Source organism: Stegodyphus dumicola, chromosome X1 (assembly GCF_044657685.1).
Source record: "Stegodyphus dumicola isolate Sdum_Otavi_A_Nest chromosome X1, ASM4465768v1".
Lineage (NCBI taxonomy): Eukaryota > Metazoa > Arthropoda > Arachnida > Araneae > Eresidae > Stegodyphus > Stegodyphus dumicola.
The window spans coordinates 163,031,748-163,054,741 of record NC_140780.1 but is presented as its reverse complement, the minus strand read 5'-3'; the positions used below and the strand labels follow the sequence as shown (position 1 = coordinate 163,054,741).

The window sequence follows — 22,994 nt, the reverse complement described above, 5'->3', positions numbered from 1 at the left end:
ATACTTTTTATATGAATTTCAGAAAGCTTAAATATTTAAATGGAAATTTTCGGAAGTATATAAGACCCGAGGACGGAAAAATTGTCACTCACGTACAGAGACACGGACAGGCTGACATAATTCTAAAAACAGTAAATACGTGTTGTGAGGACGTCAGATAGTATTTATTCACAAAAAAAAAAAAAAAAAAAAAAAAAAAAAAAAATCGAATTTTTGGATCGTACGCATTACTTCCTCTGCCTGTGCATTGGCTGGAGGTAAAAATAGTGAGAGCCCTTTTCACAGTTAAGTTCATGCGCTTTTCTTGGGCTCAAATTCCTGCTAGTCTAAACTGGTCTTTATGAGCTTGAAGTAAAGTACCTACGTTTTTCCAATTTAACTAAAAAATCTGAGCCACTCTTTATATGAATATAGAAAGCTAAAACGGAAAATGAAAATTTTTGGAAGTCACTATCGAATTTTTCGACAAAAAACATTACCTCCATTATATATGTAGTATATAGGTTGGCGAGAAGTAAAAGGGGGGGTGAAATACATTATTAAATACGGCAATAAATATTTAAAATTATTTCTCTGTTAGAATTAATTATGTATCATACAGATTATTTGACGACGTAGAAGTATTCATAAGGGTTGTGCTGTTGGCATGGTGGTACGGAAGACGATAGCCATAACTCTGAGCCCTAGTTCAAATTCCGAAATCAACATGCAGTTTGTAAGTGTTTAGAGTCATTAGGTTAATTGGAAGCAGAAAAGATGGAAAATATGCAACCGCCTTCGCTGGGAATCGAACCGCAGAGCTCTGGAATACCGGCCCAGCGTGCTATCGCTACACCCCGAAGGCACGCTTGGAAAGTGGGAGAAATACCTTATATACTCCCCTTTTTAAAGGGCGACTAGGGTTTTAGGGGACCTAGTCGCCAAATCCTGTGTGCGGAGAATCATCATCCACAACCCTTTTAGTTTGGGCGCCACTTGTAGAGACATATGTCTTTTTCGGGGGAGGAAAGCAGGAAAGATGAAAAATATGCAACCGCCTTCGCCGGGAATCGAACCACGGACCTCTGGAATACAGGCCCAGCGTGCTACCTCTACACCACGAAGGCACGCTTGGAAAGTGGGAGAAATACCTTATAAGTGTATTGAGTCTTCTCTGCATGAAGGCATTTAAAATACTGTGAAGCCTTCTTGAGAGGTTATTGCTAACTAAATAGTACTAAGAGACCTCGGATCCGTTTTACAGACCGTTTTACAGTTAGTTTTACAGTCCGCTTTCTATTTTTAAGATGAAATTCATAAGGAACAAGCTATTAGTAAAATAGTAAGAACTCTCGACTGGAGAATACAGGAAGGAGAACTTTTCGCCTGGTGTCGAACGTTAACAATTCTTGCTATCTCTCCGGGTTCAAAAAAACATGACAGTTATTTTAATAAGTATAGAGAGCCAAGGGACGGGGAGACCACAGTGTGTTTGAACGCCGCTGGACAGAAAGGTGTCACCTGAATTAGCGAGTAGATATTAACTGGCTAGCGAGAACTGCCAACACATTATAAAACAGATGAAAAAAATGCATATGGAACAATGAATCTATCTGAATTGTATGAATTTTAAAACTCATTCCGATTTAATGGTCATTCTATATCTGCTGTGCAGTTTCGCGGTCAGAATTAGTTATCCATATAATTGACATCCGTAGACTGCATTTAGTGTACCTGTGCATCGACATATAGCAGGTCTGGCCAAACTGAGATTCTTTGGCCTCTTCACTATGGCTGGTATTTTAACAAACAATACTTTTTAAGCATCATCACAACTTGAAACATAAATCATGCTATGGCATGCATTTTGAATAACAAAAAATTATTTTTTTAAGATTATATTACATGTGCAGTAAGTTTATGTCGTTTCAGATTACGTCATTTCTACAACTTATACTTTGGGGATACCGATTTTAGAACAGACTACTAAGCTTCCGATTCTCTAACGATTCTAACAAGCAAAAGCGTCAAACTCACTGCATTATGAAATGCATGGGAAAGAGAATAGGAGACCTAAACAGTAGAGAATAAATTCAACTTTAAAGTTGAATATACGTTTTTTAAGACTTGGCGATATGATTAAACAAAATGAAATAATAAATAAATAATATTTAAGTACAGATTAAACGAAGGCGGATCAATTATTTTATTGTTTTGTTTTAAAACATGACTCAAACTTTACGCAATAATGAGCAGCTAAATTAACAAAATAAATCAACTTATGAAATTAATCGAAAACTCTATACAAAGTTTCTTGTAAAAACATTGTTGAACGCTAATAAACACTTATCAGAAGTATCGCCTCACATTTTCACTTTTTCTGCTTCGCTTTTGCTAATATAAGATTTATCCACATTAGGAGATTTTTCCGTTAGCGGCACTTCTCGAAATCTGAGATTTGTCAACATCAGAAGCAAGTGCGTATGCGCTAGACCAAGGTAACTCCGACAACTGTTGCGCCCACTCTACATACACTTTTTCCCCCATCGCTTTTTCTAACATAAGATTAAGAAAACATGCAGCAGGAAAAAAAAAAAAATACGTTAGGAATGTGAGCTTACTTGAATGGGTATTGAGACTATACTTAACTGGAACTTGGCACTGAAGAAACGAATCGCATTTAATTATCCAGTTTGCATTTCATGAATTAATTTTTTTTCCACGTATGTTGATTCTTGCATTAACACTACAGTACAGCTAAACTGTACCTTTAATGTAAAACTCTGCTAAGCTGACTGTTTATTTTAAATAATTTAATATATGGAACGTTTGTTTCTCCGCAAAGCGCTTTGTCCCATCTCACTTACTTTAGAGCAAGCCCGAACAAACGTTTTGGTTAAAGAGCCACATTAGAGATTTAAAAAATTGTCAGGCCGCAAATAAAATACCATTTTTAAATACAAATTTGTATTAACAGAGGAAAGGAATCCTAATGTAAAAATAAATTTATTTCTAACAACCTTTAATTTCACACTGGAGATCCTTAAAAGTGCTTGACAATGATCATCAATGACCGCTTGATCATAAAACTTTTTTATTGTTGTTTATGATAGAAAATGTTTGTTCACATATCTATGTAGAAACAAAAATAAAGCGTATTTTTTGACAAAAATTCTTAAGTTTATTGAATTTGTCCAAATAAGAAGTACTGTAGAATTTCTTTCCAACAACGTTATTCTTTTAAATCAATATCATACTGCAGATTTATAATCTTAAGTTTAAGCTCATTAGGTCCACTATTAATTTCTTATTTAGCGTATTGTGTTTATAAATCTTTCAGTACACTAAATAGAGCACGACTTATTTAGTGTACTGCAAGATTTATGAACACCATTTATTCAGTGTATTAAACGATTTCTGAAAGAACTAGAATCTATAATAACTACAGTTTACAAAATTCTGCTTTGATTTAGATAAAATTAAAAGTCATAAAATATTTCATAAGTTGACATATTCTAAAGGTATTAAAAATTCCAATTTAATTTACTTAAAAAAGCTTTAAAAGCTAGAAAAGTAGAACAATTTTAAGAAATGTGATCATTACCCTTGGGCCTCATGAAAATGCGTGACGATTCAATAGTTTGCACAGACCTGTTTTACAGTAGATATATTTTAGATTTACTCTAAAACTGGTCTTGGCCAACTATGATTGCTCTGTTTCGCAGATCTTTGTGTTATTTTTCACTCAAATGAACCGTTTTTTAAATTATTGTAAAAATTGTCATTTCTTCTTTTTTTTCCTGTTTACTCCTCTTCCAATCAATTATCAATAATAACCAAAATTTGGAAAACAAATTTCGAAAACCAGAATGATTTGAAATCTGATTGAGAAAACGAATGTTCAGGAAATTTTACAATTTAAAATTTACGTGTTGTAGGAACACACTTTCCAACGTACAGCACAAGAGCAAAAAGAATTATTTATTTTAATTTATAATGAATAATCACTTATGATTATCAGTTATGAAATACAATGTCACTGTCAAATTATATGAAACGATCCTTCCATTTAAGGTTTTTAAACCTATATAAGTATTAAGTCGCAACTCTTGGTAAATTTCCTTTCGGTTCTTCAGTTCTCTCGAATTCTAACATGAGGCTTCCACTAACATGAAATTTGGCCAACACTATATATTAGGCACTGTATTTTGATTTGTTACTTGTGGTAACGTTATAACAGCACGCCATTTTTTTATTTTTGTTTTATTATGCTGTCTCCCTTATCTTCGAGGAAGAGAGATCGGTATTATCAAAATTAACACGATATCATACTTTCTATTCCTTCTGTAATAGAATACTGTACACCAGGCATGGCCAAATTCCAACTCTTTGACTCCGTAACTTTTGTTCGCGAGTCATATGCGGCCGTTTGGTCCTTTAAGATTACAATACATAGATTAGTTTGATTTTTCAAATATAATTACATTTTAAAACAGAAATCATTCAACAAGACACCTTTTCAATTAAATTTTGCATACGCAAATAATGTGTAACAGATTTCAACCTATTCCGTCGTGAACTAACCGGTAAACTAACAAACGGTATGGCAAATAATTCTAATCTTGCTATTTGCCAACATGGCTATATTACTTTTAGAACAAGAAATGACAATCATAACAGCTCGGAGTGCAAATGCGGAAGGTGAATAAAAAGTAAGGCACTCGAATTTTTCCTCTCAAGTGTATTTCTTTCAAGCAGCTTATCACGGTTCGTTTTATGTAACCTTATTGCTTTACAACAGCCACGATGCAGTATCTCTGAAGATTTGCATTTGCTGTAGATTACTTCAGTCTTCAGATTTTTTTTTTTTTTTTTTTAAATTTTATTACGTTTTCCCCATTAAGCACTACACGGAAAGGAAAGGATTCTACACGGAGGATATCTTAAAGGAAACTAGTTCGCATCCATGCTATACACGGGGGGGGGGGAATCTTCAGGTATTTGAAACCTCTTTAGGCAGGAAAACACTGTTCACATGGGAGCTTTTTTAATTTGGCAAAAACAACGGTACCTAGAGCCATCCGATTTTGAATAATGTAGTCTACCGCCCGAATATGGACACCTCGAAACCCGAATTTGGAATTTGTTGTATTGTCTATTTCATATTTTGTAAAATTTTAACGAATTTTTGATTAACAAAATAAACACTCTCAAAGTGAGCAATAGAAACACTGTAAGGAAAAATACAATTTTATCTCGAGACTGTCTATTGGAAATTCTAAAGATATGCTAATTTTAAATATTTTATTGTGTATTTCATATTTTATAAAAACCTAACGTATTTTTGATTAACAAAGTCAATGATTTCAAAGCGAATAATGGCAACACTCTACGGAAAAAAAAAAGAAACATTTTTATCTTCAGCTCGCGAGAAATTCTAAAGCTATGCTGCTTTTAAATATTTTTGCTCAAAGGGACATTTGCCCAAATGCTCACGAAATATGTATGAAAATTAAAGAAACGCCATTTTGGGCGTAATATAAAATCTTAAAGCTTTCAGATTTATATATATAGTTTAATTTTTTTTTTCAGGTTTATATATAAATTAAAAATCTATGGTTCAAATCTCGAGATAAGTTTTCACATTTCCTTCCCAGAAATATATATATTATTTATGTATATATATTTTTCGTCTCAGAAATAGGTGTATATCGTAAAAAATCAACTCTGCTCTCTCTCTCTCTATATATATATACATATGTGTGTGTGTGTGTGTGTGTTTCTGGGTCGGAAACGTAAAAAATCAACTCTGCTGTTCCCGAGATTTGACCACAGATTTTCTAATTTCTAGATAAATGTTGTAACCATTCATACGACAAAAGTACGCACAAGTTCATACAACAAAAGTACCCTTATTCCTTAAATTCTTTCCTTAAGGAGCGACTGGGAAGAGGCACTATAGGTAGTCGACAAAATCCGTGTGGTGACAAGCGTCTGCTCACCACATTTTTCGTTTTTAGTGACCAACGACTCTTCAGAGCGCGAAACATGAAACTGAACAATACCCTCTCTGGGTTTCGAACCGTTTATTTTTCAACTGAGAAGTGGATATGGTAACCATTTACAACACGACAGCACGTGTTGTAGAATGCGATAATTCCCGGCAATCTTGTTTTTAAATATTTTCCATTCCTCAAGTAACAACTTCTCAGTAGTGCACGCTGTCTCGCACATTTACAGAGGAATACGTACGAGTTAAAGAAAAATCACTGTATCTATTTTACAAATTTGTGATTTACTTTTGATTCATACTAAAAGCATTTTATATTATTATAATATTAATGATCATTCCATCTTCTTTCGAATCTTCCAGTCAACAGTTGTAAATAAGCAAGGAAGATGAAAAACCAGAAGAAATTACTTTGCCCTTGTTTCATTGTATCAGCTCCAAATTTGTATGTGTTCCTTAAAAAAAAACAGAAAAATGAGAATTATTTATTTATGTTTATGTATAATTACTTTAATCACATTAAAGTATGAAGTTCTCGTTAATTTATTTCAAGTGTTTCCTTTTATTCAAAACCTGCTTCATTATTTTCAAAATAATGCATATACAGACTTGTAAGTCTTGAAAAATCTTAGTTGCCGCATTTGAACTTTCTTCGGTTCTAACATGCAGCTGCTACTGTCATGAAGTTTGGTTACGTCTACTGAATATGAACAAGTATAATATAAGCGTACCTGCTATTTGCTTCAGTATCACATTGCATAGTACCTTTTTTCTTACTGATATCATTATTATTATTATTATTTTCTTACACCCATTGTATATTCGGTATGTATTCTAAAAACTTATGTTACCTGATTCAGGCCACGCTGTGCATCATAATGTTTTTACTGTACATTTTATTTTATTTCATTCTATTTTATTTCGCAAACATTGTACACTCGTTGTTACTTTTTAAATTATTTTATATCTTAGCATTTTCTTGATCTGTGCCCATATATTCAGTCTGTAACATATGATAGTCTGTTACTTTGGAAAAGGCACATCAAGATCGTTTCCCTTTTTTCTTTATCCCGTCGACGGCTACAGAAGAAGGTAGAATTATCTGATTTGCAAATACCTTTTAACCCTTTCCGGCACGCTACCTTTTAAAGTTGGAGTTTTGATTTAAAAAAAAAAAAAAAAGAAAAAGAAAGAAAGAAAAGAAAAAAAAGAAAAAGGTAGGCAGTTTAATTAGGCCTAGAGAAGTACACAAGTAAAATGTTGTGAAGATGGCACTTATCTTTTAATTCTGTGGGTGTGCCCAAAGTGGACACATTGATTGAATAGAGCTTCAAAGAGAGTGCTGAAATGAGCATTGTTGCTAATGACCTGACCGATGAGATGAGGAGGAACAAAGAATACAGACTCTCAGTTGTCCTAGGTTATCGGTGAGCCCGGTCTGGGCACACTTAGGGTTCACTGTTTGATTTTAGGCAAGATTTCAAGGTAAAAATTTAAAACTAATATAGAATAAGGAGATTAATTTACAGCCAAAAAATTAACATAGAAATTTCTTTTCAAACAGTTCCTTTTATACCCTAAAAAAATCTGGAAGATTTCTTTGAAAAATGAGGGTCTTAAAAAACTAAACATGGCTAAAATATATGGACTGGTTTGTGTTGAGCTGCCATCTACTATAAATAAAGAAGGTTCAGAGTAACCTATAGTAACCTATAAATTCTTTTTCATTCAATTTTTCTGTTTGTACAGAAGAAAATTTTTAGGTGTGTCCAGACCGGACACACTCTGCTGCAAAGGGTTAATCCACTCTGTGCTGTGATGACAACACACGTTACGATCGTAAATAAGGGAAGGGCCATTATTACCTTGAAGTGCCTATTTTAAATTAAGAGACTATAATCATCGGCCTTTAATTCTTAAGTATACTTGGGTACCTTTAACATTTCCCGCATCTGTCATCTTGAAGTCTTCGTGGAGGACTTTCTAAGGAAACCTGGCTCGTATATACGTTTAACATGGGAAAACCCCCAAAATCTCCCATGCAGCCATCCCGTTCGCTACATTCTAGCCTCGGACCGAATTACCTGTATTCAGCGACTTTACCGCCCGGCCGCTGGAGGGCCTAATCCCACAATGAGTCAAATGTTAAGTGATAACAGATAAATCTGTTGATTTTGCGACGAACTTTAACATGGAGGTAAGAAAGGAAGGAGTGGCCAAACCGGCACTAAAAGTGAAGCCCTGCTCCGAAGCTTCGGTCACCAGATGGGGTGTTTTTTGTTTACATTCAGAAGCTCGCTTGACAGCGCTCTGATAGTATTTTGACACACGACAGTTTCATGCAATTTCAAAAAGGGAACACTACCGCTTAAAAGAAACATTCATAGGATAATAGCAATTTGTATAGTTTAGTGACGTTTACTCAAAAATTGCATCTTGGTTATTTTTCGACAACTAACAACTACGATTTTGATTATGAATTTGTTTTATAGCTTTTGAACTACAAAAATATAGATTTTAGCAAAAATGTTATGCTTAAAGATTGAAAAATACCTTTCGGTACCTTTAAAATTGCATACATCTTTCGATACCCTTGATACAGTATTCGCTACTTTTATTTTATGTTCCAAACGCCAAAATGTTTTAAATAAAATACATTTTTTTTCACATCCACATATTATTGTAACATCTACTTTTTAAAATTAGTGTAAATTACTTTACTCGAAAAATATAGTGAATACACAGAAATTAAAGATTTGCAAATGTCGGAAATGAAAAATATGAAATATATATATATGGATATTTATGCATGTGCTTGCAAAAAAGCATGTATCTACCTTTAAAAAAATACGTAAATATTTATTAAATTATTTATAAATGTATTTAAAATGAAGGATTTATTCATTCATAAACAACTGGAAAAGTTACTGGGAAGAAATCTAATCATTAAATGTATCTAAATTTATAATGATTGTAAATATTATCTAAATATAAAATAACCTTAACAATGAATTGTAAACATAAACTGAAATCCTGTTGACAAATACGTTATGAAACTATTTAAGCAAGAATTGTTCGTACTGGAAAGCAATCTGTTAAAAGGTAAAATCTCATAGAAATTGCAAATTTCTATGAGATGCGTACTTAAGAAAGTAATAAAGAAGAGTTTTGGAATATGTATTGTTGAAATTAAGGGTAAAAAATCTGATAATTATGATTAAAAGAATTATTCTCTTTACATTTTATAATAACTCAATTACAAGTTTTAAATAATATTTTTAAAATAATCCTTATTTTATTCCCTTTCAGAAATATTCAGAAAAAGTTAAGTACTATTTAAAGTATTTCGCTATTAAAATAAAAGGTGCTCTAATTTGAAATGGACAGAATAGAGCATTAATTATAAGCTGACTTATATTTTTCGATTTAGAAGATGTCTCAGAAGCTGAAAAATCATGTCATATTTGAGAAAGTATTTTAGGAAGAAGCTTTATAAACAGAAAAGAAATAATGCACAATTTTAATATTAATAATACAATAAACTTTGATCTTAATTTTTGTAATCCTTAACCGAATAAAATCGAATTACCTTAAATTTTCCTAATGTAATTAACAAAAACTTGTGAAAATATTTCATTCAAATTAAACCATTCTGAGCAAACTGTTCTGTGAAAATTATAGCATTTAATTCCGTTCAGAATGAAATGGTCTTTAAAAATGTATTCTTTTCATATACTTAGGACTCTGAAGTATTGTAGAAAAAGAAAATATATACATTTATATGCATATTTACGACGTAATTACAAAATATTTACATCCGATCGTGTCAAAACCCATTGAACCTTGATAGTAAATTACCCAATGTTTTGGTCACCACGAAGGAATCGCCAGTGACTCAAACCAGGGTGTGGGGAAAACCGATTAGGACCACTCCATCTAACTTCCTTCCTCCACAAAATTTAATACATGCAGAATGGCTGATTTACGTATATGAGGTAAGCACAAATCTGCACTCTCACTTGAACGCATTAGCTGCAAATTCAAAACACATAATTCCAGGTTCCGCTAGTCGCCGCGATTAACATGCTAAATGCATGTTGTTTTCCGGCTATCTTGATGTATTTGCCTCAGCAGGCGCTTAAAGTAGGGTGATTACTTGATCAATGAGTCCAAGAGAATAGCTAAAATGGATGAAGAGGAAAAACACATAACTAAACAATAGTCGAAATTGAAGCTCAAAAATGAATTAATTATAATCAATTTAATTTCTTAGTAATTCATAATTACGATACGTAGAAGTTTCTTCAGCTGGATCGGTACGACACAAATAAACTAAATATGCATCTTGATCTAATAAAGACGATCAATTGAAGTATGAAGCTATACTTCGATTTTTTTTTTTTTTTTTAATAGAAGCATTCTAATACTTTTCAAATATTTAAAGTAGTGGTATTTATATAAACATCAAAACTTTCGAATTTGCATACGTGGATGAAATACATGAGCAGAGAGATGTTTCGTCACAAATCACCGAAGGTAAATTACTTATTAAATTCTCTAATTTGGAAAAAATTCAGGCTTTTGAATAGAATTAATATTACTCTATGAAAGAATAAATGTTCCAATTTTGCGAACTTTTCTTTTTGAAGTTAATATGCGGCTTCACATAATTAGGGAATTCTCAAGTTCATAAGAAAACAAAAAGGCGCTTGAAATCGGGAACGAACCTCAGTCTGAGGCAAACATATAGACACGCGTCTCCTGTCAGAATAGCTTCCAAGAAGCCCTAGAAGTTATTCTACAAAGGCTACTGGGCGAAGCCATATAGTATCTACTTCGAAATGTTGAGGCAGGAGGAGTAATTATTAAGAGGAGACCGAACAAGCGTATCATGTAGCAGTACTGCATTTTATTTTCTTTAAACATTTCTACTTTAGATGTATAGTTTGTTTTCTTTTCGCTGAGGTGTTAAAATGTTTGCTGTCATTGCATTATGCATTAAGTATTGTGATTTCTGCTTACTTGCATTAACTGTCTTTATGTTAAATAACAGAGTAAGTGTAATGAAATTTTAGAACTGACTCAAAATTAGTACGTACGGAGGGCGGGGAATTGGAGCCTACGTGGATACTTTTCTGTTCATGCACCGGTATTTTATATTTATGTCGGCTCAGATTATTTTTGACTTCTAAGTGGATAAATTAACTATTGTTTTCTAAGATATTTTTCTAAAAAGGGTCCTCGGAAGAATTAAGACCAAGAATTTTGTTGGTAAATTTGAAATTATGTAAATAAAGAGACGATCAGGGGCTAAAATGAGCACAATGGAAAGAGATGTTTGTAGACTTTTGTTAGTAACATTGCGTTTACCCATATACAAGATCTTCAAAAACGATTGTGAAAAATATATTTCCTAATAGTTAATTTCTATTTATATAATTTCTTTTCTGTTCTCTGAACTTCCATCATAATAAATAGTTCAGTTCAGAAATTTTAAGCAAATCTTGGTAACTCAAGAATGAGTTTGATTGCTACCATTTCTTAACTGCAACTGATAATGAAACCTAGTGAGATTAGTTCTTGCCTGAGGAAGTGCTCGTCGCTTTTGTAGATTGCCACTACATTCTCGATAGCATGAACGGAGAGAAAGTTTGGTTAAATGGACGATGGAAATAGAAAATTAGAGTATTACCAAGGTGTTTGCTTTATTAAACAATTAAAATTTTAAAACTTTTAGCTGCTTTCAGCCATTTGTTGTACTTGTCTGCACGCTAACGATTTTTGTTTGAAATGTACATTGTTTTAAACTAGATCACAAGTTTTAAGTACAAATAAACGTTTAGCTATTTTTCATTTCGTTTCAGTCTAAGTTCTTTACTTCTGGGCTGGTGCCCTTGCATAGCCTAAACTAGGCTATCAATTTAACGCCAAACTGACAATTATAGAATTTAAATGTATAACTGCAAAAGTGACTTCGGGATTTACTTCACTAAATATTGAGCTTAGACACATACTTCCACTTGCAAAGCCTTTCGACATAAGCTGTTGATTTTTTTTTAATTATCTCAACTGTGGATGGAATGCTTCAGTAAAATAAATTAACATTTTATATGGTCCCCTTACAGGCAAAAATTCACTTAGTGTGATAATTGTAATGCTGTAATTAATTAAAAGCAGGATTTTTCATACCTTTACAGACAAAAACTGGTGGAAGTGGTCTACTATAATTTTAATGATGACTGTTGCTTTATGCAAGACGAAACTATTTATCCCTAAAATGAGCAGCTTCTGTGTTTCATGTGTGTTTTTAAATAGGTTCTCAAAGTTAAGTTTTATGCTCTTTTAACACGCATGGAAAATTGATCTGACTCATTAAATTCGTTTTCAAATATTCCTGTAAATTTCGAATGAGAAAACGAGATGTCAGACGTCAGCGGAAGAAGGAGAATGTGTTATTGATCAATGACAGGTTAAATACTGAAAAAAATTAGAATAACAAAAAGGTTTAAATCGCCCAAATTTTCTTATTGTTCTCAAAAGGAGGCCATTTTAAAAATAAAAAGAGGATGTACTTGAAAAAATTTAATCATAACTTTGAGTACTTTTAGTTTCTAACTCGCCAGCTGGAAGAAGATATGTATGCATCAGAGGAATTAAAAACGAGAAGTACTCAAATTTGTGACTAAATCATTGTAAGTATATGCATATTTTATTGACTAAAAATTGCTCATCTTTTCATCATTGAGAAACAGTCTTCTCTAAACTTTATTCAATATATACTGTTTACTCATTGAGTAGCCTTTAATTCATTTTTTGATTATTTTAAGCTTTGGTTTAAGAGAAGGCTCATCAGTTGGAAGGCACTGCCTTTGGCTTTTCAAAAATATAAATATAGGTCCGAGGCAAAGCCACATTATTGGGCTGAAAAATGCCAGTTGTTCTAACGCCTAAGTCGCCAGCACATAGCTGTTGGCTCATGAAAAATATAATCCATCGACATATTGTATTGGAAGGCTGGAAAGGTGCGAGATAGAATTTTATGATAAAGCAGGTGTGAAAGCCGCACGAGTGCCCACATTCCGTTACTTTTGACTATTCCTGATTAAATGTCCACTTGAACATTTAAAGGATGAATTGAGCAACGTCTTTGTGTTTCAAGGAATCACTCCGTCACCGACTAGTGACTAAAAATATAGTGATGTCTGTCTCGAATTACGTGGTATCTGCCTTGAACTAGGTAACTATACGTATAGTTTTCAATGCGCTATCTTTCATAACTATCAATGACTCTCATGAGTCATTGGTCACTAATGATCTTCGTATACGTGCTATGAGATGGTCCGCCGCTGCGTGGAACCTGTTTTTACATTCATAAGACTTCCATACTAAGACTTTCGTTAAGTCTTCCACATCATTTTCTTTTCAGAAGTAGAATCCTTGGTAGCCCTTCATAGACTCTCACATCAGTCCAATGTATCGATGACGTTCTCTGATTAATTTTATTGATATTTTTATAACAACATACGCAGATAATGTTTTTCGTAAAACAATGTCGGATCTCATTCTTAGATGGATCTCATTCTAAAGCATTTTTTATGAAGTCGACTCCTTTCATGGCGCACCTGATCGCCCGACTACTTTCTAGTCCAGTATTTTTGTGCATGATAAGATTCGCTCATGTTGACTACAGAATATCCACCAATTAACCTGCCACGTTATATCTCAGCCATAATCAAAGTAAACTTCGTAATACTCATTCTGTTTTTAAATAATTAGAATATGTTAGCTTTACGAAATAAAAAAACTTTAAAATATTTATATTTAACTTCATTTCGAATTTCATAAAGCTATAATTTTAATAAAAAATCACTTATTAAAAGGTTTAAATATATATTTATTGAGTTAGAGCTGTTGTCAGTATAATTTTTAAAGAATGTCCTAAATAATTAAACAATTACGAATATCCGAATATCTGATGCCTTTAAAAAATAAAATGATGTAAAAAAGCTGATGGTAACATATTACTATTCCGATAAACCATTTAAAAAGAGCTTGTAAAACATTTTTCTTGGACAAACTCGACTCTACAGATTTCTGTTTCCTGACGCATGTCACATGGCTTAATTTCCAATTAAGTTTCTTCCTGTTCATAGAGCCCACCAACGGTCGAACATCCAAACAGTAAAGCATTGTTAGGTCGACCTAGGTTCAATGCTCAGTTGTGACCGAGCTGGCTGCATATGAGTAGAGTTTTCGCAGAATTTCTCAATTATAAATCCCAGTGAATCGACTAACTGCATGAGCGATTTCGTAGTTTTCTTCACGTGCAACCTTCAATAAAAGCCATTTTCCTTCAAAAGTTCTCTACCAAGATATCCCTTCCCATTGTGCAGGTAGCCTTGATATGCTTTGCTATAAACTACTGCACAAATAACTAAGCCTTCATGTCGTGCAATATATCTGACAAGAATTCTGGTAACAGAATCTGATATATATGATAAGAATTGTGCATTTTTTTTTTTTTTTTTTTTTTTTACTTTACTGCGCCAAAATAAGTAGCTGGGAGGAAATAAACTTCGGGAATTGTCTCTGCTCCTATCTTGCGTGTATTCTGAATACAGATTTCCTTTCACAGTGGCATTAATTTGAATGAGATATGACTTAGGAACTGCGCGACTAATCATGCAACAGGTTTTGGCTGTAGCTGCCTACTGTTATTCCCATTCTGCGTGTGGTTTGGTTTATTTAAATATGGCGAAGTGCTCGATGGCTATCTGCTTAAAGGGGGGAAATACCTTCGTGAAGGATTTTCTAAAAAAGACTGGCTCGTATACACATTACACGTGGGGAAAACTACGAAAACGCCCATGCAGCCAGCCCGGGATTCGACCCCCGGACCGAAATACCACTGTTCACTGGCTTTACGCTCGGCCGCCAGAGGACTCATTCTGCGTGTGACAGTGTTTTGGTTAATCAATTAACTATCATTCTGCTTGAAGTTTGGGGTAACAGATAGAGGTTCTGAGTAATCGTAGAGTTGGATAATAGCTAAGATACATTACAAAATGAAAAATGTATTGTTTATTCGTTTAATTGAATACTGCAAGCCGCCAGTCCTTTCACCGAAAGCCGAATCCAATGAGGAAAGTAATAAAAAGCAATAATAATAATGAAAGTGAAATAATAAACTAGTTTTGTTAGAAGACATAAAACAAGCAGATAAAAATCTGCTCTTTCAAAAATAGCAAAATCCAACACTTACAGCATGGTTATTCATTTGCCGAGACTTTTTATTTTAAATGAATATGGTACGATACACGAGGAATGTTCGTCTAAAGGCAGAGATACCTTCATGGATGACTTTCTGAGAATATTTTTTTCGTATTTACGTTTTCAAGTGAAAGACCGAGAAAACATCCAAGTAACTGACCCATAACTAACCCTTTTACCAGAATTTTGAGCTTGAGTCGATTACCCACAGCTCTGTAATTTTATTAGTTCGGCTACTTAAGAGCCCACATATCTAGATTAGAGGGCTTTAGCTAATTCCTATATTTCCCCATGTATTGTAATGTGTCGTAGATACTTTTTGGTAGTATGCAGTAGTTCCTCTAGTTTCTGGTAGTTACAGGAACACAAAAACTGCATGTATGCGTTAATAACCCTATGATTTGTTTCGTCTTATACATAAAATTTTAAGTGCATTCATTCCTTTAATAAGACACAGTTACATTTTATATGAGTAATAATTACAGTTTATTGATAATTAAACATAATTACTTTTTAAGCACTTTAAATTATCTTTGATTCTTAATTTATAAATGCGCAGCATTTTATAGACGTATTGCGTATTGTGAGACGCATTTCATAGACGTACCGCGTTTCAGTTCAACTGTGACCGAAAAACTAAATTCATGGTCTTTCGGTTTTATTTCAGAAGCTTTATTTAAGCGAAGCTCTAGCAATGGCTATGTACCCTGCTGAACAAACACTGGTAGTTCAACCCGGCTTCTCGGTACGGTCTGATTTCATGGGAATTTTCATAGTTTGATTCATGTGCAACGGAAATACCAGTTAGTTTCCCATTTAAAAAAACTTCGAGAAATAGGTAACTTTTTTCTTAGGTAAAATAGAGTTTGTGTGCTATATAGACTATTAGCAACTAAACAAATAAACAGCTTGAACTGCAAAACTGTATTTAATATTGAGCTTGAAAGTATGTCGAAGTTACCTTTATGTTGTAGAGACATTATAGGATATTTTGAAGCAGGAAACGTGAAAAATGAGCAATGCTTTCGCTGGAACTCGAACCTGGAACTCTCGAATACGCGCTGAGTGTGCTAATCGCTATACCACGAAGGCATGAAGATAAGAGGGAGAAAATGCCTTCCCTTTTAAAGAGAGACTAGAGATTAGTCTACCCAATCGCTAAATCCTGGTGGTGAAGAATCATCATCCACCACATTTTAGTTCGGGCTCCACTGTAGAGTCATTAGAATTTTTTTATGCGGGAGACGTGAAAAATGTGCAGTTCCCTCACCAGGACTCGGACCTGGACCTCTCGAATATGCGCCGAGTGTGCTAACCGTTACACCACGAAGGCATGCAGAAGGGAGGAGGGAAGGAGGAAATACCTTATAATATCTTAAAGAGATTATAGAAGATAAGTGAGGATTAAAGATTTGCAATCTAATAACAATCTCCCTTCTCCTTCCCCCTTACACTGGGTGTTTCCCAATTCGACAGACAAATTCAGAGAGGTGGTAGTAGGTATCAAGAAGATCAAAAATTGATCGCAAACCATGTATAGTTGGAGAAAATTGCAAAAATAGTTATGAAGAGTGTGACGTCGAATGGAACAAAAGGAGCCAATAATAAGTAGAAAATCATTTATTTGACGTAAAGCAGTATTAATGTGCCTCACAAGTCAACGTCAGAAAGGAGACGCCGAGGTAGTTTTATAGTAACTGTTTGAAGTTTCACTCGCGAAAGTCATTGCACAGACGACACCGACGGACGAATGATTGCCGGACACGAAAAACACACCAGCTGTGCTGGCGATGTCTGCTGAAGTGACGACGATCCGTGCTGTCTGATCCGTGCTCTGTATCTACAGACGTCTGATATATAGCCAGTTTCATGTGATCCCAGAAGAAGAAATTCGGTATCGAGGTCCGGGAAGCGTGGAGGTTAAGCAACAGGTCCGACGGGTTAAATCTACCTCCCGGGATATGTATCATTGATGTGGTTACGCACCAAAGTCGCAAAATGAGCTGTTTGCCCCATCATGCATGAACCACATGTTTTGGCGCATAGTAGCCAGTATTAATTGCATCAAATTCGTGAGGGCGGTGCTCTAGGAAAACAAGGTAATTTGCGCCACTGAGGCATTCGGGTAAAAGGTACGGTACCAATAGATATCTCCTAGAATCCCTATCTAGATGTTAATACCGAACTTGTGATGCAATTTCGACGAGACGATGTTGTGTGTGTTTTGGATAACTAAATGTGCGCACTGTTCATGTTGATCGCGTCTTCCGTCATAAAGCAGGCTTCATTTGAGAATAAAAGAGCGGCGGGAAACTGTGAATCATTCTGTGTGGCATCAACATCCAGCATCGAACTCTACCAGAAGGCAGTAGTGGGCATCACCTAGGCGTTGGACCTTCTGCATGTGAAAGGGCTGCATATTTTCTGCAAGCAGAATTTTTCACATCCTTTTATGACGAATGCAAAGTTCACCTGCAACCGGTGCACTGGTTGACAAGGAAACGGCAAACCGTACAATACTCGGTTTTCTGTGTCAGGTGTGCGCACACTGCGTTCTTGCCCTGCAATACGCCTCGTGTTTTGGAGGGATCTCGTCTTCTGCAGCCGTCGATCGATATTCGTGAAGGTGGTATGGTGCGGACAAGGCCTTCTCGAATACTGCTCTTGGTACATCCTCTGTGCTAGGCATCCATTGCCACCTATTCGGCCGTAAATCAGATGCATATCCGCATATTCCTCGTTCCTGTAATCTTACAAGTTGTTTCGAATGAAGTTTACACCTGCGAATTCTGCAATACACACTAATGAATACTTTCTCGCTGCTTTTATTTTCCCCATACGTATTGTAAATATGCATACAAAAAGGTTTCCTCTTCTCGACCACGGTGCTAATCCTCGCATTTGTTTGGCCACTTCTTTCTTCAGGCTCATTGTTCTCTAGACCAGCGGTCACCAACCGGTGGGCCGTGATAACATTTTGCTGGTCCGCAGAAAAATTGGGACATTATTTATGTTTTTATGAACATTCAGTTTAAAAAATGATAACTAACAAACCTATTATGGAATATGGATTATAATTTTTCTTTTAATTTTAGCTACTACTTAGCCAAATTCCTTCTGAATTTAGCGACGTTTTAGCTACTTTTGCAGGTGTATCTAGCCACATTTGAAAGTGAGAGTTGGCATCCATGGATATGCTACTGTTTTCAATATTAGCGCAAACTGGAATTCTCTTTCCCTTTGAATTACAAACATATGCTATTGTAGTCGTTAATAACACAGTTTTTCTCCGTGTCAATAGGATATTTGATGGATTTTTATGAGAACCATCTGCATTCTTGCATAATTCCAACACTGGAAGTTTCCGTTTTTGTTTTGTCTAATTGTTGATCAATGGCTCCATTGTTGAGTAAGCGATGATTATTATGTTTACAATAATTAAAAATTGGCGGTATAACACTATCAGTTTATTGATATTGCTTTGCGTTTGCCGATTTGTTCTTGCTTTTCGTGACGTTCCTTTTCAGCGATATAGAAATGTGAACCTTTCTGTACAAGAAGGTAAGATTTTTGTACTTTTCATGTAATTCTTCAGTGTGAACGAAATATGTGTAGTTTGCTGATTATTATTGTTTTGTGTTTGATTTTAAAATTCAAAATAATTTAAGATTTCTATAACTGTTGACTCGAGCCTATTTTTTTCTTAAATTTATTTTTGTGCTAAAATTTTGGATGCTTTATTTGAACCGCGAAAAATTATCTTCTTTGAAATAGCTGAAAATGCTTTTCAAAATTGCATTCGGTGTAAGTGGAAAGATTGGCTTTAAGTACGGATAATCTACGATTCAGTTAAGTGCTTCAAGAAGTGCACCTAACAGAATCTAAAATAACATTGTACCATGTTTGACAGAACATTCTGAAAAAAATTACTAACTTTGTTGTTACAAAAATTTTGTAGTTTGTTCAAAACAAGAGAGACATTCTTTACCTATTTGTTTGTTATACGTTATGATATGAAAGAAATTACGGGTTTTATGCATTTATTTAAAGGAATTATGGCAAAAATTCTCATAATAATCGAGAAATTAAAGTTTAGACGTTTATTTGCCTGCTAATAACTAAAACATTTCGCTTGAAGTAGACAATATCTATTCATATATGCAAAATTCACCCTATATAATATATAGTAACACTCATCAAGCCATGAAATAATTCAGAATACATTTCCAACGAAAAAAATTATATAAGCCTTTAGGATGCAAATAATTAAGCACGAGCACGAGATTATCCGAAAAATTTTGACTGTTAATTCTAACAAAACAAAAACTTCTTAAATTTCTCTTTTTAAGAAAATCTTTTTTTTTTTTTTTTTTTTTTTTTTTAATTTGACTTCATATTTTACAACACCAGTTTTGATATTTGCAAGCTATTTACAATTAAATATTATTAAAACACACTCAGAACTTAAAACTCTTGAAGTGAAGATAAAATTTAAATACAAGCTGATGATGAAATAAAGAACTAAAATTTTGCCCTACATTAGATTGCGAAGCCATAGATAGTTAGCTGTCTCAGGAAGATTTTCTTAAAATTTTAATAGACTTAATTGAATCTTGCTACATTGCAACTCTTTTATAAATAAAAGGAAACACCTTTTTTTTCAGTGAAGAAAATTTTCTTGAGGAAGATATCTGAAGATGTGGCTTTGGCTAAAATTAAGCTACTCTTTTGCTGTCGCTGTATATGAATATGTTTCGCAGCTTAATAATTTTTTGAATGAATGATGAAAGCGAATATTCTCGTGGAAGTCAGAAATAAATACGTATTTAAATCCTAATCGGTGTCTATTAATGAGCTCAGTGGTGTGCAAATCCTCGAGAGTATAGGGACTTTCGGTTTCCGGCGTGCTATAGCATCTGGTAGGACGGGAGTATCAGATGTCAACGCTTTCCTGCTGCTGGTTCGTCTCATTCTATAAGCACCAGGAACAGAAAACCACTTTCCCTGCGACGCTCCAATTTTTGTCAGAATGTTTTCCATATTTTGGGTTACCATATCCTTCTGATTCGATGCAAAAATTTGAATCTAAACAATGCGATAATGTGTTAAGTTGTCTTCCCAGTGTTACTGTTCGCTTTGCAGTCGAAGCATAGTATTTTACTTTGTTCCACTGCATGTAATCCTATTAGTTTTTACATTATTCTTCATTGTTTATAAATTTAATTTCAGAATTAATAAAAGTAATTGGCATGAATGATAGTTCTTGGAAGTGAATGTAGATGCTACAGAAACGATATCGCTGTTAAGATTTCCAATGAGGCTGGTTCTTTCCTAGTTTATCTATGAAAGCGTCCTATAAAAGTATTTTACTTTTTACGTAACTATAAATATAATTAATAGGCTTTATATTTGCTCTACTTTTCAAAAAATTTCACAGACATTACCACGCAGAAAATTTTTATTAATAACACTGTATCACGAAGATACGTTTATTCTTCAATTGCATTTTCAGTTTATCAAAGGGCAAGATGGCTTCACGCAACTCTATTAAAAAATAGAAAATACTTGAAGAATCATAATTATTTTAAAGTATCAATAAATTAGTATTAAATTAATTATTTTAAAATTATATGTATCATTTTAAATATAACTGAATGTGATATCTTAGTATTTTCAACATATTTAATTAAATGCTTCAGTATGTGAAGACGTACATACACACATATATATATCAACACATACATATATGGTTTGGAGGCAACTTCTCCTTGATAAGTCTGTCTCCTGGGGCTCAACAATTATTCACTTATGCATTTTTATAAATTTTTAGGATTAAAAAATTTATTCGAATTATATATTATACATTTATTATACATTCATAGATTTTAATACTTGCACTTGATTTACATATGCTCTCAGAATTTAAATGATATTGTAGATTAGTTCGCAGCAATAGTTAGTCATTTATTTGTAATTCAATTTCATTTAAAATTTAGTTAACTTTAAATTTGCTTTTACGAATAGAGAATGTTTGTTACACACACACACACATATATATATATATATATATATGTTATGGTGAAACACCGAAATCTGGAGAATGTCGACTTTCACCGGTGAATGTCAACATTCACCTAGTCGCTTGGTGTATGTCCAAAACATTTTCCAAATACTCTTACTTCTGACTTACACCGGTAAATGTCGACATTCACCATGTACTAATGGTGAATGTTGAACATATAAGAATATTATATTTTCTTCTCCGTAATTCAGTCGCGAGAAAACGCACTTGAAACTTAAAATAAGAACTTAAGAATATAAGAACTTAAAACACACAGTACATTCAAAATGAAAAAGGAAAATAATAGAAGCTAAAAACTTACTAAATTATGTGATTCAAATCTTATTTATTACAACAACTTAAACTATTATGGCACTTTGAATTGCACAAGAGGCCCTTGCTTTTACAACTGCATTTATTTGTGGAACACTTCCTTTTGCAATGGCAGCGTGTACATATACTCCTCTCTTTTCGACCTACACCAAAGCATATCTGTGATTGTCGACATGCACCGGTGAGGGTCCAAATGTACAAGAATGTAATGAAATATTCGATCTTTCACCGGCGTATTTGGTGAATGTTGACATTCTCCGGTGAAAGTCGATATTCTCCAATTTCGGTCTTTCACGGTAACATATACACAAAGAATGTGCCTAACGTTCGCATTATACGGTTAGGTTAGGTTATTTGAATATGACAAAGTGTAAGAAGGCTATCTGCCTAAAGGTGATACCATCATGGAGGATTTTCTAAGGGAAACTGGTTTATATTCACATTAAACATGGAGGGAAAAAAACACAAAAACCAACTGTGGACGCAATGAGCTGAATAGCCTACATATCAAATCGTTTGCCTGGGTTCGGCACCAAGTTCAACTCCAATATTAAGTGGTCTTTAACTACTCGTCCGCTCGTGGGGATTTATTTAAAGAGATTAGGCAATTAGGGGATTTATTAAAGGGCATTTAGGATATTATGGTATTTAAATGAACTAACTAATTAAGTATACATGTAGATAATTAAAAATAAATAAACGAATAAAGTAATCTATATGCTTTAAATATTATCCTGACAACTGATTACATACAGTCCTTGGCCGTATTATTATGACCAATTTAAAATATATATAACTAGGAAGGTACTGTTTATAAGTACTGTTTTTCCTTTTATGAATGCTGCCCTTTAGATTTATTTTAAAAACAGAAATGTTTTTAAACATTTTAAATGTATTTAGTTACTGACCATTCCGAAATTATTATTATTTTTTTAACTGGAGATAATGAAATTATTTCAAGGCCCCCGGACAGAGTAAGATTAATTCTTTTTGTAAGTGACATTTCACAAGCACTTTTAGTTCGCAGATCTTGATTTTGAAGCCGAATAAGATTGTTCTATAGTAAAATTATATCTTATTTATTCAAATAGTGTCTTAATAGCAGTTTTCATTGGCTTTATTGCAATTTTTTGCTTATGTGAAGGTATTTCTTCAATAAAGTGGGTATAATGAAAAGCCTTTGAACTGCCGTCAATACATTTTCAACGAGAAAAGGGTATAAATTTCAGAAAACAGTGGCTAATCTTCAAAATATAAATAAATAAATAAAATAATAAAATAGAAAATAAAGCGCTGTATTTTTGCATGCGTGGACGCAATGAGCTGAATAGCCTACATATC

General features: G+C 33.7%; 1 non-coding gene across 1 annotated transcript; it reads right to left on the bottom strand.

Moving 5' to 3' along the window:
* Window positions 1-1,034: 1,034 nt before the first annotated feature.
* Window positions 1,035-1,106, bottom strand: TRNAT-UGU (transfer RNA threonine (anticodon UGU)). Its single transcript has one exon. It is a non-coding gene; the product is annotated as a tRNA-Thr (tRNA).
* Between the last annotated feature and the right edge of the window lie 21,888 nt (window positions 1,107-22,994).